Source organism: Peromyscus leucopus, chromosome 6 (genome assembly GCF_004664715.2).
Source record: "Peromyscus leucopus breed LL Stock chromosome 6, UCI_PerLeu_2.1, whole genome shotgun sequence".
NCBI lineage: Eukaryota > Metazoa > Chordata > Mammalia > Rodentia > Cricetidae > Peromyscus > Peromyscus leucopus.
In genome coordinates, this window is record NC_051068.1 from 4,777,931 (window position 1) to 4,796,886 (window position 18,956).

Here is an 18,956-nt window from a genome sequence, read left to right on the forward strand (position 1 = left end):
CCTGGCAGAAGACTTATTAATATACCACATCAAGAGATCTTGTTAAAGTTTGTGATATCACCACAGGAATGTCCCTCTGTGGTAGAATTCTTCGAAACAATCATTTGTGGTACATTTCCTAGGTTGTATGCATCAGGCAGCAAAATGGCACAAAAGAATCTGCTTGCCTACATAACAACAAGCTCCAAGATTAGTAACCTTTTCTATATAATTTTAAGGTCTGTAAGCATCTATTTTCATGTAGTTTATCCTGCTACATAGTCTTGTGAATAGCTATCAGATGGTTTACCAATAGCATCATCTCGCCAGATGAGTGCCTAACAGTGCCCAACAAACACATATGTCACTGTGAAAGCAATGGACTGCTGGCTTGGTTTCTACAAACTAAAACTTTCGGGATTGGGATGTCACTAAGAACAGTATCAGGGGACAATGATTAAGCTAGTATTGTCACAGTTTCTTCCAGAACAGATGTCCACAAAATTCATTTCACTGTTTCTTGAATTTGACTAATTTTTTTTCCCAGCATCAAAACCCCAATAGGAGACTATGTTATATTTCAAGAGTACACACTGGCACTTTGGAAATAATTACTTTTTGAAAAATAGTTATTGCATAAACAATTGATTGCACTGCTAAGTGCTTACAAATACCTCATAAAACAAACCGAATATAAACAATCATATTATCTACAAGAAACAACAGATATAATTAAATTTACTATGATGGTACAAGATAATCTTTCCCAACTTCTCACTGATTGAATGTAAGCAGTCTAGCCGCTGACAGAACACATCAGGGATTAAAATTTATCCTAGATTTAACAAATGCATCATCCTACTTACAATGCAAAAACGGAAAGGAAAGCAGTGACAAAAGAAATAGACAAATTAGTAGCTTTGCTAAATAAAAGATTTGCTGAGGAAAAGTAAAGTGAATGATTAATAGATTTGATCTAAACATGGCATCAATAAATGAAGCACTCCACTGAAATTTAAATAACTATAGATGTAGTAGAGTCTTTAAATATCAAAGCACTGGTATGTCTCTGAGTGACATCGGACAATTCAGAGGACCTATGTGTTGCACTCTTAACATGGATTACAGAGTGCTGTTTGAACACATTCATTAATTTATTTAATAAATATCAACTAAGCATCTAGTATAGTCTAAGCATTGTATTAACTCTTTAGAAAGACAAATATAAAATTATCCAGGTTCTTCAAGGAGTTCAAGAAGTGAATAGAAAAAATGTAAATAAAGTTATAATAAAGTATTAAAGAACTTTGAATGGAGTCTAGACACCACTCAAGGTTAAAGCAAGAGCAAGGTGCGGTGGATGGAGTAAGGGTGGGCTCTGCCATGGGGAACAGTGCCATGTAAAAGGTGATGTGCAGGGTGAGGAGGTGCATTTTGCTGTCGGGGGAGGTGGCCTTAAGGAAAGCTATGTTAGCAGACTGCATTGGAAATTCAAGGAGACAGACGCTTGCCACGGTTGGCTCAGGTTTACGAGTCGGGGTGTGAATTAATTATATACAAATGAAGTCCTGGCCATCATGTCTGATTCATTCCCCTCTTTGATCAAAGATAGACATGCTGATTTTCAAAGCAGGCTTTATTCAGTCTTTGAAATCCTTATTCTTTCACAAAGTCAGTAAAATAAATTTACTAATCTGTCACCTCTTAAAAGTTAATATATTATTCATTTAAACACTTAAAAATAAATCAAAGAACCAAATACTACACTGATGTACACAGACTACTGGGGAGACAGAGTCCATAGATAAAATCAAGAAACAACTTCTCCACTGTTTACAGTTTTTTCCCCTGCCCTTCCCTTTCCAACCCCTGGATGCTATCTTGAACGGAATCTACAAAGTAAGCCCCTTCTTTAGCATTAGAATTACTGTTCTGACCAAGTCTCACAAGCAGCAACAACTCCTATCCAGTCCTTGCCTCAGGCCCAGGCTCAGCTGCCAACAATAACTGACAGAAGAGACTCTATTCCTCACTCTGTGTTCTTTCCCTCTTTTTCTGATCCTGTTTGAAACAAGGGTAGAATGTGAAGAGGCCAATTGAAGCCATCCAATAGCCATTAGAAATGGTGATGTAGCTCAAGGGTAAAGCATTTGCCTCTCATGCAGGAGAGCCAAGGTTCTCTACTATTATTTCTTGATTGATTTAATATTGTTATTTATTATTGGTGACTATTATTTATTAGTTACTATTATTTATTATTATCCCTACTACTATTATCATGAAGGGACACTTTACCACCAATTTTATTGTCATTTCTGTGGCATAAATTGATGTATTAACAATGGTGGGGAATAAAACTATTGCACATCTTTTCTTTCACAGGTGTACCCAGCCTCTTGGGGTTTAGTTAATTTCAGATATCGAGTTGATGGTGAAGAATGGCCTCCCAGCCACTTGCTGACGTCTGCCTGACAGAAACACAGAAGGAAGAGCCTATTGCTGAAGATATCACATACTCCATTCATAGAACTTGCAGAAATCAAGCTGTACTGAGGTGGAAGCCAATTCCCCGAGGTCCAGCTTTCATTTTGTTGGAAGGTGCTATGCAAACTGCCAAGGAACAAATGTTATTAAGAGTCCTACCCAGATGGAAAGCATGTGAACCACAACAATGAACAGTCGACAAAGCTATTCCAAGATATAAGTAGCACTTATACCTTGGGGATTTATAACTTGAACTTGATGCCTGTTCAGTAGGAGAGAACATGAGCATGACATATCAAATCTAGCCAAGAACCCATGGCTAGAGAAGTCACAAATACTAAACAAGAGTCTGCCTACTACTATTATTTTGCAAAATTAATATAATTTCTACTTTCTAAATAATCATTTTATACCCATAGATAAATGGCTATCACCCCTCATCAAAGAAGCTTCATTTTGTAGAAGCAGGAAGCTATTACAGAGATTCACAACTGGTCAAAATGCAGAGAATAAATGACCTTTGATTGTCCACCTCCAATTGAAACATTTGTAATAAAAATCTGTCCAGCTCAGGAATCGTGGCAGAAGGGATCAGGGGCAGAAAGACTGTTCGAGACAGAGGACTAGGGCAACTTCTGAGAGCTAGTGTCTTCTGAACACAGCAGAGTAGTTGTATTCTTGAGCTCTCAACAACCTGGTTGCCTGTAAACTACTTGCACAAGGCCATACCAGTTGACCTTCCAACACTGGGGGGAGAAAGTATCACAAGGCCCCATCCTATGATGAAGAACTACAAGCCTGAGGCCCTTGGTAGATTATCCCATTCTCAGCCCTAAGTATGTATACATATAGGAAACCTGAATTGAACTTAGTAGATAGTATGTACATGTAAATATCTATCTATTCATCTATCTATCTATCTATCTATCTATCTATCTATCTATCTATCTGTATATGTTTATACATACACACCCATATATAATAAATAATACATGAAGAGGTCATAAGATAGGGTACATGGGAGGAGTTGGTAAGGGAGAAGAAGAGGCATAAATGATATAAAGAGAGTGCATTAATATATGGAATTCTCAAAATTAAAATTGAAAGAAAACTTACATGTCCACAGTATAGTATATACAAAGACTCAAGGTAATCTCTCATCCAGGATACCATATTATTTTTTAATCAAGTAAAAAAGTTTTCCAATTACATTTCATAAAAGCAATGAATTCTATCCTTTGGATTTAGATCCATTAAGTATTTTTATAAAAAACCTTTTTACAAAGGATAAATAATGTATTTTACTTAATAGATACAGAAATTTTAGAAGAGCCCCCAAACACGATTGAAACTGCAAATTCAATAGACTATCCAGAAGGTACTGTCCCCATCCCTTAAGAAAAGAGGACCTTTAATTGTGTATAGAAATGTTGCTGAGTCTCTCTAGCTGTCGCTTAAGCCAGCACAGGCTGTGGTGACAGAAGGATAATGGTAGATTATTAGGGTCATCGAATGCCCCACTCACATTCACTAGCTCACTCTCCATGCCTGTATCATCATAACATTTCAGCTGTATTATTGGATCTGATTTTCATAATACTTAAAGTTTTCTCAGAGGATTATTTACTGAGCATAATAAATTGCATTTCAGTGGAGGCAAGAGACACATACACCAGCATATATGCCTCACGCTAGATCTCCACGATGCATTTTCTTTCAATGGATCTATAAACACACCCCCCTCCCCCGCTCCGCCAAGCTGCATTTTCATAAGATTTCCTAAATAGGTTAAAAGTAAAAATAAAGCTAGTAATTATTTAAAAGTTCTTATTACATTCACATATGTGAGTGTGTGCAGAGGTCAAAGGACACATTGTAGGAGTTGGTTCTTTTTTTTTTTTTTTTTTTCCATGTGGGTCCCAGGAATTGAACTCAGGTTTTCAGGATTAGCATCAATCCTGAGTCCTCACCATTTCAGTCAGGATAAGCAAAAGTCTCCAGAGTGCTTATTTGTTTTCCCTTCAGTACTCCCGTTTCCTGAGTAAGACCTTAAGCTTAAGCACTTCAGGGAATGTGGAAAAAGAGCTGTGAAGAGGACATCAGCTAAATGGACTATTAGTAACCAGGTCAAACTCTTCATAAGCACTCACCAAGGCCACATAAATAGATTTCTGGGACTGATGACATTAAAATCTATCCAGAGATTTTCTACATACAGAGAAATAAAGGGCTTATGATTAGTTAATTTACATATTTTAAATTCATGAAACCTCACCAACACCAACTGAGGAAAATGTAAAGAGATAATGGATGTGTTTTTCTGTGTGCTTGGTGTTGGTAAAGAAAAATAGAGAACAAGTAATTAGAAAGCAATTGGTTATACACATATCTGATGAAATTCAGAGCACTGAGGTGCATGTGTAGTATTATGAGGCTCAAGGGAAAAGCCCACCACAGAGCCTAGAACATGGAAGATACAGGGCCAGTTTCCTGACTGAAATCCCACACATTGTTCTACTATGTGTTATTTATTCATGCCTGCGTCTTCCCACTCTGCTCACCCAGCCAAACTTGATCATGTTGTTTTGTATCAGTTTTCATCAAAATACTGAGGATTTATGGACTCATTAATTCATTCAGTTTGTTGGGTATTTGTACTGCTGAGGACTACATCAGACAAGAGGGAGGACAGAAAATATATCCAAGTGTGGGTGATCAGTGTCTGTGTGTCCACACACTTCTACCTGAAGACGGTGTTTGTACTGCTGAGGACTACATCAGACAAGAGGGAGGACAGAAAATATATCCAAGTGTGGGTGATCGGTGTCTGTGTGTCCACACACTTCTACCTGAAGACTGTGTTTTCATTTAGGAGGCAGCACAGCATCAAACATGTTGCAAGTTTTAAAGCAAGACCTCATTTAATTTAATTTTGCCCCTTTTATTTATTAAGTCTATGACTCTTAGACATTTGTGGACTTTTATTCCTTTTGCTTCATGTTCTTCTTCTATAAAACTAAGATCATTATAATAATAGTAACTTCCCACAGAGCCATCATAAGAATTAAATATGAAAATGTATTTAACAGCCTCAATGAATATTGCTTCCTACTTCAATGACTTCCCATTGTTAATCTCCCTTAAGGAGATGGCTCACCACTAATATGATGTATAATTTACCATCCTCATGGGGAGCAGGATACTTTAAGAGTGGAAGAGAAGGGCAATCCAAGGATAGGAAATTATCAGTTCACCTACAACAAGTGTAAGCTTGGACCACACCAAGAATGTAGTGAAAATTTCTGCACTCATCACCTAAGCCAGCCGTCAACAAAGTTTGTTACATGTACATGTAGATATAAATTCTTGGTGCAAACAGTGATACTGCTATCTTGGTTAAAGTGACAGCAAGGGCTCCAGTTTGGACTGTTAAATTGAGTAGGTTAGGGATGCAATGCCCTCGGAGACCTGTACTTGTACCCTTTAGCTCATTTAGGTGATACAGTCAAATCTGTCCCCTTTAGTTCATTTAGTGCTACAGTTAAATCTCCCCTCCATTACCAGTGCATAGCTGCCTTCTCCACTAGAAATGAAGGCTGTGCCCTCATTTCTATCAATAGGTGTTCCAAGTAAATGCACTTCTGTGAGAGGGCACACTGAACTCAATACTCAGGAACAAACATTCTTAGCTTTATTATTCTTTGTTCAATTACTCCTGTGTTAATACAGGAACTTCTATTGCATGTAATTCCTGTCTCAAATGGAGGCCAGCAACATGTGATCTCAGCTGCACTCTAAAGATTGTGAATTAGGTCAGAATGCTTAATGTTTCAAGAGTTATGGAAGGAGATACCAATTTATTCATGAAACAAATATTTACTGGGTGTTTACTAGATCTCAGGTACTGAGTATTCAAGTATAAATAAGAAGATGCCATTTCAAGTCTGTGGAATTTGAACAATAGGGTGTAATGTACTCTCAGTGACATAATAAGTTGGCTTCAGGTTCTGTTTTGTTTTCTTTGACACATACAAGCAAAGTTGTACACATCATTATATTTGAAGGAATTACTTTCTAAAATTATTATTAACTTAAAATACTTTTTAGATTGTATGAAAACTACTAGTAACTCTAAGTAGTATCAAAAACATCAAAGCTCAAACTTATAAGGACTCTTAGCTTAGATCTTGGTTTGGAAGAACACTCATTTACTTTCCAATCCAGTCTTTCTTCATAATAACAAAACAAGATCTACTGTGGACAAAGTCAAGTGTACAGTTTACATACCAATTTATAACCAGTTCATTGGTTAAAAGATCTGATTCTAGGAAGTTCTCAATTTCTGTAAACAATTAAATTTTATGCTTCTGAAGATGTATTAAACATGGTAACAACTTTCAGGGAACTTCACAAAGAGGCAGAATCCCAACATCTCCTTTCCCACTGATGACTCCAGTTCTGTAGATCCAGCATCAGCTGAAGAATCTATATTATTATCAAGTAGGAGAGATGGAGGGGCCCATCACATGATCCCTAAAAGTGACAGGTAGCAAGTATTTTAATATTTGCTCATCTCTGCAGAATATTTTCCTTCTTTTATTCTGTTCTTGTTCCCTGTATTATATTATTTTTTGTTATTTTTGAAAATTTTAAAAAACAAATATTCTTGGCAATACACCATATGAAAACAGCCCCAAGTCAGGTCTAATCTGCTGCCTATTTATTGCAGAATTCTTGTCTTCCAAAAGTCTGATATCAAAATATATGGTTAACAATTTAAGAATTGCTTCTTAAAACCATGGAACAGGAGAGCGCTGCATCATTATTGCTGTTCCATATTTTTGGGAAACTTTGAAGACACATAGTTCTTTGAAGTGTTCAGGTGCTGTTGCTAAAAGTGACTTTGGTGGGGTTTTTTGTTTGTTTTTGGTTTTTGTTTTTTGACAAATTCTAAAGGGACAAACACTCATCATTTGTTTACACTCAACTTTTAGATCCGACTAACAGTCCACTGTGAAGGGCACAGCCACAATCCTGTTTCCTTTTGCTAGTCCAGTTTTTGTGGTCTTAGTCTAAACTCTGAAATAGAGGTGGAATTAAATCAGTGCAGTGCAGAATATATTAAGAGGCAATATTTGCCAATTATGTCGTTTGTACAAGACATTTTGCTTTTTGTTCTCTAGTGTTACAGGAAACAAATTTCATTAGTCTAGGATATAGCATGCTGTTGTAGCATCTGATAAGAAGAAGGGTAGACAAGTGCAGCAACTGACAGTCCACGAAAGGACTCTGAGTCAATAACAGTGGAAAAGTACACCCAGGAGAATAGAGGCCTCTGAACAACCCCAGGCCCTCTGCAGAGACCCCTGACATCATGGGGAAGAAAACCATCTCCACTCTTCACAGTCCTGAGAAGCTATGGATGAAAATGAGATTATTTTTGTTTCTTATATCAATAATTTGAATATTACTTAACTATGTGAATTCCCAGAAAGAACCCACACGTGCAAAAACTGACTGAAAAGATCTGAATTTCAGTAATATGAAAAGATTAGAATGTTGCAGTTCCAAAGCTAATTATCATATGTTGGGTCAGTTTCAGCCCTAGAATAGCCATTTCTTGCTCAATTCTTAATCAGAACTAAAATCCTGTTACTAGTAGATAAAAATATTTCGAAATCTATATACTTAGCAGACTACTAGCTTCCACCAACCCAATAGCGAAGTATGCATTAGGTAACACCTTAGGCCCATAGAAATGCCCCCCTCTGCTGTCACCATATCTCTAATGTATGTACCAAAGTATTTTAAATTTGCTTTGATTTATGACTTTCTTTGTTCCGTAAGACTATAAGTCTTCATGAAATGCTTCCACATTGGAACATGGAATTTGGGTTAACCCACGTCTATATACCTGGGCTGTGGTCACTCAAAATAGCTTCAGAATAAACTACATGTTACTCCATTTAAAGGGAAAGCTGTGGTTTGGGTGTCAAACAGTAGTTGCTGCAATTACCTCAGTAAATAAAGAAATGAATATTTTACAATATTGTTCCCAGTGATGCTTGACAAATTTAATTTTAATTTGAAAAGCTATAATTTAACATGGGATTCAGCAAACATGAATATATGCAAACATACTCCAAAGACAGCGTAGGAAACCATAGAATGATTGCTATTTTGTTTTTAAAATAATTAAATTTAATTGAGGCTTTAGCTGGCAAAACCCAACAGCATTACAATACTACATATCAATATCTTGGATATCAAATTTAATAAAACGCAAAAATGGAATTTTATAATATATTTACATCTATATTGTTTATATACTGAGTTTAGTCTCTAAAATGAAAGTTAGTGTTCCAAAATAAAATATATTTGATATTGGAAAATATGACAGCATAAATCTTTAAAATCATAACTATGGGACTTACAGAATATACATACACATATACATGTGTATATATATATAAACACTATATGTGAATTACATATATGTGCGTGCATATATATTAACATTTATGTATATGCATCCCTACTCCTCCTCGAAAAATGTTAGTGCCACAGATATATCTTGCAGCTAGAAGAGTGAAGAAAATAAATACAAGACTTTTTCAATGCTTCCATCAACATTTGTCAGGACTAATAATACAAGTGTAGACAGAAATCATTAACATCAGATGGAACTGTCATTTTCATTAGAGTACTACATGCTGCTTATATCTGCCCTTGAAAGGCAGAGTAGCTCTTGAGTAATTTTTAAAACTTCAAATTTTAATATGACCATTCCAACCATGGTCAGCGTTTAAGGAGGGCATTGTTAATCTTAGAAATAGTTCATATTCAGATTATGCCTATAAATGTGCTCAAAGTGAAACCATAAAACAGCAATCTCCACCTGTGCTCTCCAGAAAGCCTTGTAAATCCTCCCTTGCAAAGGCTGAGCTAACTGAACATGGAATGTGTTTAAAGGGTTTTGTTTTAAGCACCTATGTTGCAACTGAGAGAAGACAATGCTCAAAGTTGCTTTTAACCTACAACCTGGTCAAAATAACCACAATGTAGAAAAATCAGCACCACTTGGCAGGGAAATTATACTTTTGACCCTTCTGAAGACAAATGTACTAGAGATAAATAATACTTTCACTGAGCAAAAGGCAATTACCCCATTTAAGCACAGTTTTATAACAACGATTATCAAATTGATATCACTTTGAATAGAGGTGAGGTTTCGGGATGTGATGAGTCTAGCTTCCCAATTTTTGAATGCTTAGTTTTATTATACCAAGTAAATGGCTTTTAAAGTCCCTAAGCTGCAGTAGTAAATGAATTTATATATGGAATATTCACATGTTCAATATGAATGGGTAGAAGATTGCAAGAGAAAATTGTGTTTTCACAGTATGGCAAGGTGTAGAAAAGCAGGAAGAGATCTATATGCACACTTGTTAGTGTCATGGTCTACCCACACCAACTTTTATCTACTCAACTGCTCCATTGTTCTGATATAGTTCCTTCTACTCTCAGTATGTTTCTACATATTCATTTCATTTATCTATGTATATGTCTCTCTGTGTGTATGCCATAGAAACCAAAAAAGAAGGTTGGACCCCTTGAGGTGGAGTTACAGGTAGTTATGAGGCACCTGATGTGGGTGCTGGGATCTGAATTTGGGTCCTGTGGAAGAGCAGTATTTGTGATGGGAACCACTGACAGACACATTTATCTAGTCCTATCTTTAATTTTTCTTAATTTAGAATAATTTCTTTTATCCATTTACATAAGAATTTTGTTTGTGAATATGTATGTGAACCTGGTGCATGCCTGGTTCCCACACAAGTCAGTAAACAGATTGGTGATCCCCTAGGACTGGAGCTATAGATGGTAGTGAAGTATCACGTGTGTTTAGAGAACTGAACTCTGGTCTTCTGCCAAAGCAGCAAGTGATCTTCAGTACTGAGGCAGCCACATGCTCTAGTTTTTAGTTTGTCCAACAAAGGTACAAACTGCAATCACAAATTGCCTGAGATGAGTGAAAATGGTGTTAGAAGCAGAGACTCCTGACTGTACCATGAGCGGCATGAAGTATTTGAAATCTGTCTGGTTTTCATCCTCACAACCACCACCTCAGGAGGTGAGTGATCCCTACTCAGTAGACACACAAAGATGAAGCACTGATATTACAGCTTGCCCATAGGCACAGCTATTCACCAGGGAAATAGGATCAAGTCCAGGCAGTGTGATCTTTGCATCTGCCTCATACTCCACAGGTTCTATTGCTAAAATTTTGTCATAAACTTTAATTAAACTAGGTCATACATGTATTAATGGAATAACTTAACAAACAAAAAACAAACAACAACAAAAGTATTCCATTGGAAATGCTAACCAAAGAATAAATAGATAAGAGTTCAAGCTGGGAGTAGTGGTACACACCTTTAATCCCAGCACTTAGGGATGCAGAGGCAGGTAGATCTCTGTGAGTTCAAGGCCAGCCTGGTCTACATAGTGAATTCCAGAAGAGCCAGGACTCTTACAGAGAGAAACCCTATCTCAAAAAAGTAAACAGCAACAACAACAACAACAAAATTCAAATCCTTGTGAGGCTTTTGAAGCCTGAAAAAGAATTAGAAAAATCATATCTAGAACTTAGCCAGAAAATGTGTATAAGCTGTTACTTATGTTTTCTACATCATTGTGAAGAATAACTTGGGAGGAAGGGGGAGGCAAGCCCTCTATTAGAGGTTGATAATTTCATTCTTCTAATTTATATATATATATATATATATATATATATATATATATATATATACAAACCCTCATTAGCTACAGAGGAAAAAAACAGGGTTTTTCAATAATAATCTGCAGATCCAGGCTATATCCTCTTCCCCATCTCTGGGTTTTATGACAGGTGATCTTTGGAAAACCTCAAAGAATCCAGAAACCTGGGCAGTGCAGACTTTTGATCCCTAGGGTCTTTCTCTGTCTCTCTTCTCCCCTCCTCTTCCTCTCTTGCTCTACTTGTCACTTTGCTTCTCTCTGATCTCACAAGTCCCCTTGTGTGCCAAACACATTCTCCACCACAGAGCAACACTGGAGCTCTAGTCCCAGAGGATCAGGTTTCTGGTTTTCTGTGTTTGTTGGTCAAACTTCAGATAACAGCTAATGTAATAGCGAAGACAATGTAAACAGTGCCAAGGGAAGTGCCAAGTAAAGGAGGCCTTTACAAACCCAGTTTCTTTATCTGTGAGGTGTAAGTGCCAGTATTAAAACTCAGGATTAGTTATAAGTGATTAAATAGGATGACAGCAAAAAACAACAACAAAAACAACAACAAAAAAAAATGCTTTCACTCAGAGCCTGGAATATGGGTTCTCATTAATCTGGCTTAACTCTTACCTCACGAATGGAGAAATACAGACATTATCAACAGCTGCCGCAGCTGGATTAAACGACTTTTCCAGGTATCTGTTTTGCAGAATTCTAAATGCTAGAGAATATGTTTTTACTTTATATATTCTATTACTATGGAAATTAATATATACTCAGTAATTATATATTACATATAAATGAATAAATACTGTATTTAATTTTTATATAAACACATATATGTATATATAGTTATATGCTATATAAATATAACACACAGCACATATATATGACATATATATGTTATACATATATACATGTATATACATATATAGATGTGTGTTTCTCTTTTATAAGGAACAGGGTATATTTATATAAAACAAATACTTGTCTGTGGCATAGAGATAACCTGAAAATTACAATATTCATATAAAGAGAAATTACTATTGGATATTACAAATAGCTCCTATAATACTAGTTTAGCTCTTTTTAATTAAATAGCTCACATGTAAACAAATAATTTCAATCCAGCCTTCAGATAGACCAAAAGCCAGCAGGAGACCAGCAAGAGTCACTAACTCCAATATTCTGGCAAGCTGCTTAGCAGCCCTGCAAGTGCAGATTCTTCGGCTCTTTATCTCAGCTGACACATGTTTATTGAATGCCTAGGTTTCCAAGAGACGGATACAAACAGCTGCATGAAGAGGATGTTCATTTTTATCATTTCTTTCTTCTTGTTTAACCTCCTGGTTGTCTGCAGCTTCCTAACCTGCCTCTATCTCTAGGAGGAAGTAAATGATGAAGACTGGCTTTGAAAATCAGCCTGATTGTTTTAAGAAGTCCTTGCTACTCTCAGTTCCTGTAACCACTGAAAAGCTTACATTTCCATCATTGCAAAAACACAATACTTTGTACTCCCTTTGTTTCTCCTTCTACTTCTTTTTTTTAAAAATGTACATGTGGGTCATGTGCACATATGTGCAGATATATGAGGATATACATGTACACATGTGCCTACATGTGGGAGCTTGAGGGAGACTCAGAAAAAATTCCTTAGTCATTTCTACCTTACTCACTGAGGGAGGGTCTTCAGTATAAACCTAAGCTAGCCCGTTACTCTAGGGATCCCCGGCTCTGCTTTCTGAATGCTGGAATTATCAGTAGGCCTTCATGCACACCTGGCATGCACAGGGATGGTGGGTGGTCATGCTCACTAGGTGCTGGTAGGCCCTTTATCTCTGAGCCTGCCCCATACTCTATCTTCAGAGCGCTGAAGAGTTGACTCTGAGTCAAGTTGTGCAACCAACAGGGGAAGGCACTGCCTTAGTTGCCTTTTAATTTTCTGGAGCACAGATGCCCTGCAGATGCTGAGGGGGCTGCTGTTGGTGAGAGGCTTGTAGTATCTGTGGTGATATCTGACACTGGTAAAGACATTAGGAGTGCCTGTCCATGAGTGGCACTTTTTAAATTGTAATTTGACAGAATAATTGGCATATCTGTATGATGTAACGATAAATGTTTGGGCATGCTTTTTTATTACTTTGTTCTCTAAACCATGATTTTTATTTTAATTTTTTTTATCAAATTTCATTGGGGGTATTATACATGGAACACACTATACTGCCTATACTTAAATAATTCGAATAATTTGATCAGTTGTACATAATGTGAGCACCCATGACATCCTGACTATATCAAGGTAGAGAATATTTCCATCAGCACCAACATGTTTCCTTTGTGTTGTCTTGCAAATGATTGGCTCTAGTCCGACAGATAGTAAATGGCAACAAATATGATTGCATCTTAATAAATTATGATTTCCAAATACTAGTAATGGCATTGACTTTGTTCATGGGTCATGATTTAGTGACCTTTTTGCCATTTGGTCATTTGACTAATCATTAATTGTTATTTCACAAAATCATTAATAGGGCTTTGAAAATAATATTAAGTAAAATCATAACAAAGTAGAAAACAAATTTACTGGACTTTTAGTCTAAAATCATATGGAACTTGACTAAAATGTTGTTAGAGCCATCTCCCCAAAGCAGTACTCCTCCATTGCCAGTTTTTGTTTTCTATAATTTTAATTACTCATAATTAAATGTGGCCTGAATATAAGTAATTTAAAAGTTCCTGAAATAAGTAATTTATAAGTTTTCTATAATTTTGTTAATATAGGTAGTTATGATTATTCTACTTTATTATTTTAATTGTCACTAATCTCTTAACTGTGTCTAATTTATCTGTTAACCCTTGTATATGGTATGCCTATGTAGAAAACACATACTTTTTATTGTGGCTGGTATAAAGTTTTCAGGAACCCACTAAGAGTATTGGAATGAGTCCCACATGAGTAAAAATGAATTACTGTAATAGCTTGCATTTTTCTTGGGAGAGAATGCTACCTCAGACCTTTGGTTTAGGTTTGGCTTTATTAAGTGATCTTTAGTACTACACCTTGTGGGTAACCAAAGGGTATTTCAGTATCAAATCAATTTGCTTTCTTACTTCCATTCAAAACACAGGGACATTAAACAAAAGTAACTATACAGGGACTTTCATAACAAAAGATTCCATTTGTAGTGGTATGTATTATGTAACAGATCTAAAAAAGATCACTTTAAAGGGGTTGAGGTTATAGCTAAGTTGGCAAAGTACTTTCCATGAAAGCATGATGATGTAAGTGTGATCTCAGAATTCACACAAGAAGCCAGGTGTGGTAGAAAATCCTTATTATGTCTGGGAGAAGTAGGGTCAGGCAGATCCCAGGTCTTAGTGAATCCAGGGTTGTAGAGAAATACCTGATCTCAAAAGACAGAGTGAACAGCTCCTGAGGAATAATGCCTGAAGCGGACCTCATGCCTTCTGGAACACACACACACACACACACAACACACACACACACACACACACACACACTTGCATTCCACATACAAATGGTCAGTATGGAATAATAATTGTCAATATACATCTAGAACAACACAGTAAATATCTTTAAATTTCCCTCTTGTAGTGGAGACACACATCACACATAAAACCACAGTCGGGGCATCATCCCTACCCAGTGGAAAGCATGAGGGCAGAATGCCTCACACTGATTTTTTTACCCAGTACACTGAAGTTCTGAGGAATGAATACTCATTCTAGATTTAATAGAAATCTGTTACTGATATATTAATTAGATTTGTAACCACAAAAACAATGTTTTCCCCTACAAAATAAGTCATTAATCATAACAACATTATGTTATGCAACATTGATTTTCTATATATTGTTTTAGCAAAATGAATAATCACTTTCCTCTCACCATTATGGGGAAGAAAAGTAGAGGTTGAAAGCAACAATACCATGGCAATAATTCCAAACACCCATGCACTTTTAGTAAAGTGTGCTGGACCTAGAGGTGGTTCAGGATCCCCATTAATCTTATATGGAAAGACACAGAAGAAAGCTGTTGCTAGTGGCACAGTCCTCTAACGGCAGCTACTCCAGAGGCCATGGCCGGAGGATCAAGGTCCAGTCACAGGAGTGACAGAGGAACTTCATGGTCATCCTAAAAACATTTAGTGACACCATGTCCCAAAACACAAAGTAAATGGAGGTACAGCTCAGGGGTGCAGCACTTGTCTATTTTGTGAGGACCTACATCCAATCTCAAGTTCTTCTCAAAAGTACACATTTCAAAGAGTAAATAAAAAAAAGACCTCAGAAAAGTATAAGAAGTGGTTATAAATCGTGAGACCTGTGTAGTATTATCACTAACTTAAACTGTAACATAACTTCTCATTAACTAATTTGCATATTAGAAGAAATTGATTATATAAGATATTCATTAAATAAACTTAAAAGTTGACAGCATATAAAAACTCCAGTTTTGAAGTCACAAATGTGAGTCCGTGTTATATCAACTACAAGTGTTTAGTTGAAACACATCAGTCCAAATGTTTGAAGCTAGGATTCACATTCAAGAAAGAACATGCTGTGTGAGGTCTGCTCAGGATTATCATGGTTGCATCATACAAGAGAAGATGTGCTCATGTGCCACCCCACTAAGTGAGAGAGTATGAACAATTCATGGGTGCTATAGGGAGGGATGTGCTTCTCTTCAGTGATGTGCCCACTAGAAATTTTCCCATAGTCTAGAGAATAACCTCTCCCTCCCACATTCATGCAAGCAAACTTAGTTAAATTCAGTGGATTGTCTTTACAAAGGACATTGAATAGAAGGGTGTTTGTTGGGAAGCAAGTTCTTGAAAGATTAGGGGAGAAGTCAGGTGTTTAAATTACCAAAACCCAGTAAACACATGTATGGAGTTATTAAAGTATAAAACATAAAGGTGGTTTTTAAAATTTTTTCCATTTTATTGAAAGTAGATTTCTTTTTATATACTGTATCCTGATTATAGTTTTCCCTCCCTCTATGCCTCCTAGTTCCTCCCTACTTCCTCTGCCATTCAGATCCACTCTCTTTCTGTCTCCCATTACAAAAAAGAATTGGTATCTAAGAGAGAGCAACAAAACCTAACCGGCTGCAACATCCGGCATCCCCTTGCTTTCCACTTGGCTAGGTGGGCATCTTCCCTTACCCTCCATGTGCATTGCTCTCTCAGCTGCTTGCTTGATCAGAGGACAGCCTTCCCTGAACAGAGGAGGACTGGCCCTGGATATATGAGTAGCTACACTCCCTGCTAGTCCTTCCAAACAAGCTTTCTGAATTTTTTGTTGTTGGTGGTTGGTTGCTTTTGCCCATTTGTTTTGTATTTAGAGACAGGATTTCTCTGTGTAGACCTAGCTATCCTAGAACTCACTGTGTAGACCAGCCTAGCTTGTTTGCTTAAGAGAAATTTCACCTAGTGTTACACATCCCAGTCATGTCTACCATCCTTCATCAATTGTGGTGCTTAAAATGGGAGAATGCAAAGCCCAAGACTTATCAAATGCTACCGCCAACTGTGTGGACTCAGGATGTCACTTAGGTCTGCTTCATTTTCTTCTTTACTGGTAATAGCTGTGTCAAAAATACCATAAACCAGAATTTTATTAGGCACTCTCTTGAAAGTTTGATGCACCTGCCAATTGCTTGTAACAGCCGAAGAACACTCAGGAAACTACATGATAGTCCCTCTTTAGTGCGGACTTGGAGCCTGGCCATGGCAAGATCATTTGTTCAACCAGAACATTAAACATGGAAATGAACAGCTTCTTCTGTTGATTTTCCAACCTTCATGGGAACAGCTGCATCAAGCTAATGTTGCAGCAGGCCTTTTGAATATGTAGATCTCTTCAACATGAAAGAGTGAAATGGAAAAGCAAATCCTCATCTTACTTTAGGCAGAACATTGCATTTACTACAGTCATTTGAAACACTGTATCTGTTTCTTGCACAGTGCATAGAGTACACAGTAGGCAGATTTCTTCACACACTCTGCCCACTATAAAGAATGACAGGTAAAATTATCAAATCATAGACAGTAACATCTGTTTTCTCTACAAAAATATTCTTCCAAGATTAATCTGTATTATTTGTATTTGTCTACTCCATAGCATTATATCCCCTAGGATAAGAAAGATAAGCTTCTTGTTAAAAAGAATCTATCTCCTACCTAATTAAAATCGTTGTACTTAATCAATACTTTTAATGATTAAATCTATGATAGCATGAATTCGACAGGAAAATATTTAAGGATTCATGGTTGTGGTAAATAAGAAACTGAAAACAGCCAGGTTGTGGTGGCACACACCTTTAATCCCAGCACTCAGGAGGCAGAGGCAGGCGAATCTCTGTGAGTTTGAGGCCCAGCCTGGTCTACAAAGCAAGGTCCAGGACAGCCTGGACTGTTATATAAAAAAATAACCCTGTCTCAAAAAAAAAAAAAAAAAAAAAGAAAGAAAGAAAGAAAGAAGGAAATGAAAAAAAGAAAGTAGAAACAAATCTACTTGTTATCCTGTACTCAAAGAGTTTCACACACAGATTTAAGAATTTTCAGGAAAACCCAAACAAGTTACAGATTCAGATCTCTGTAGGTAGGAAAGGGAAATAGAAGAGATTTTGTGAGTGGAGTGAGGGCCAGTGGAGATGGGAACCTGAGCTATAAGGTTGGCACACAGGAGGGGGAGAGTGCTGAGGGACACTGTTTGGGGGCAGGGACATTCTGAGTTGTGTGGAATCCTAGTGCAGGAAATCTCTCAGGAGTCTACAGGAGGACCCCAGTTAAGACTCCTAGCAATAGCAGATGGATAAGAAGCCTGAACTGGCCATCTCCATGTGACCAGATTGGTACCTGGCTCAATTGTTATCAGAGAGGTGTCATCCAGCAAGGGATCAAGGCAGATGCAAAGACTCAGAGGCAAATGTTAGGCAGAGTTCAGGAATCCTTCAGAGGAGGAGAAAGGAGTGTAGAAGCCAGAGGGGTCAAAGACTCCACAAGAAGGTTCCCTAGGCCTTTTGCATATATGTGACAATTGTGTAGCCTGGTGTTCTTGTGCGACTCCTAATAGCGGGAACACAGGCTATTTCTGACTCTTACTGGCTTTTGGGACCCTATACCTCATACTGGGTCACCTTGCATAGCCTTAATGCAAAGGGAGGTGCTTAGTCTTACTGTAACCTGGTTTGCTATATTTTATTGGTACCCATGGGAGACCTGCCCTTTCCTGGATGGAAAAAGAGGAGAGGATTAGGGGATGAGAACCAAAGATGCAGGGAGGGAGGGAGAGTGGGAGGGAGGGAGGAAGGGAGGGAGGGGAGGATTGGAGGAAGGCTGTGGCCAGGATGTAAAACAAATAGATGAAATAAATAAATAAATAAATAAATAAATAAATAAATAAATAAAATAAATAAGAAAGAAAGAAAGAAAGAAAGAAAGAAAGAAAGAAAGAAAGAAAGAAAGAAAGAAAGAAAGAAAGAAAGAAAGAGCCGGGCGGTGGTGGCACACATCTTTGACCCCAGTCAGGTGGATCTCTGTGAGTTCGAGGTTCAAGGCCAGCCTGGTCTATAGAACGAGATCCAGGACAAGCACCAAAACTACACAGAGAAAACCTGTCTCGAAAACAAACAAACAAACAAAAACCCCAAAAAAGAAAAAAAGAAAAAATAAGTAAATAAAAGAAAATTAAACACA

General features: G+C 37.2%; 1 protein-coding gene and 1 long non-coding RNA gene across 4 annotated transcripts in view; both read right to left on the reverse strand.

Annotated features, from left to right (window-relative positions):
* Positions 1 to 18,956, reverse strand: part of Naaladl2 (N-acetylated alpha-linked acidic dipeptidase like 2) — a 1,293,636-nt gene that overhangs the window by 830,655 nt on the left and 444,025 nt on the right. The gene's annotated exons all lie outside the window — the stretch shown is intronic.
* LOC119088247 lies at positions 4,363 to 6,580 on the reverse strand. Its single transcript, XR_005091877.1, has 2 exons — positions 5,313 to 6,580; positions 4,363 to 5,207 (listed from the first exon to the last, which is right to left on the reverse strand). It is a non-coding gene; the product is annotated as an uncharacterized LOC119088247 (long non-coding RNA).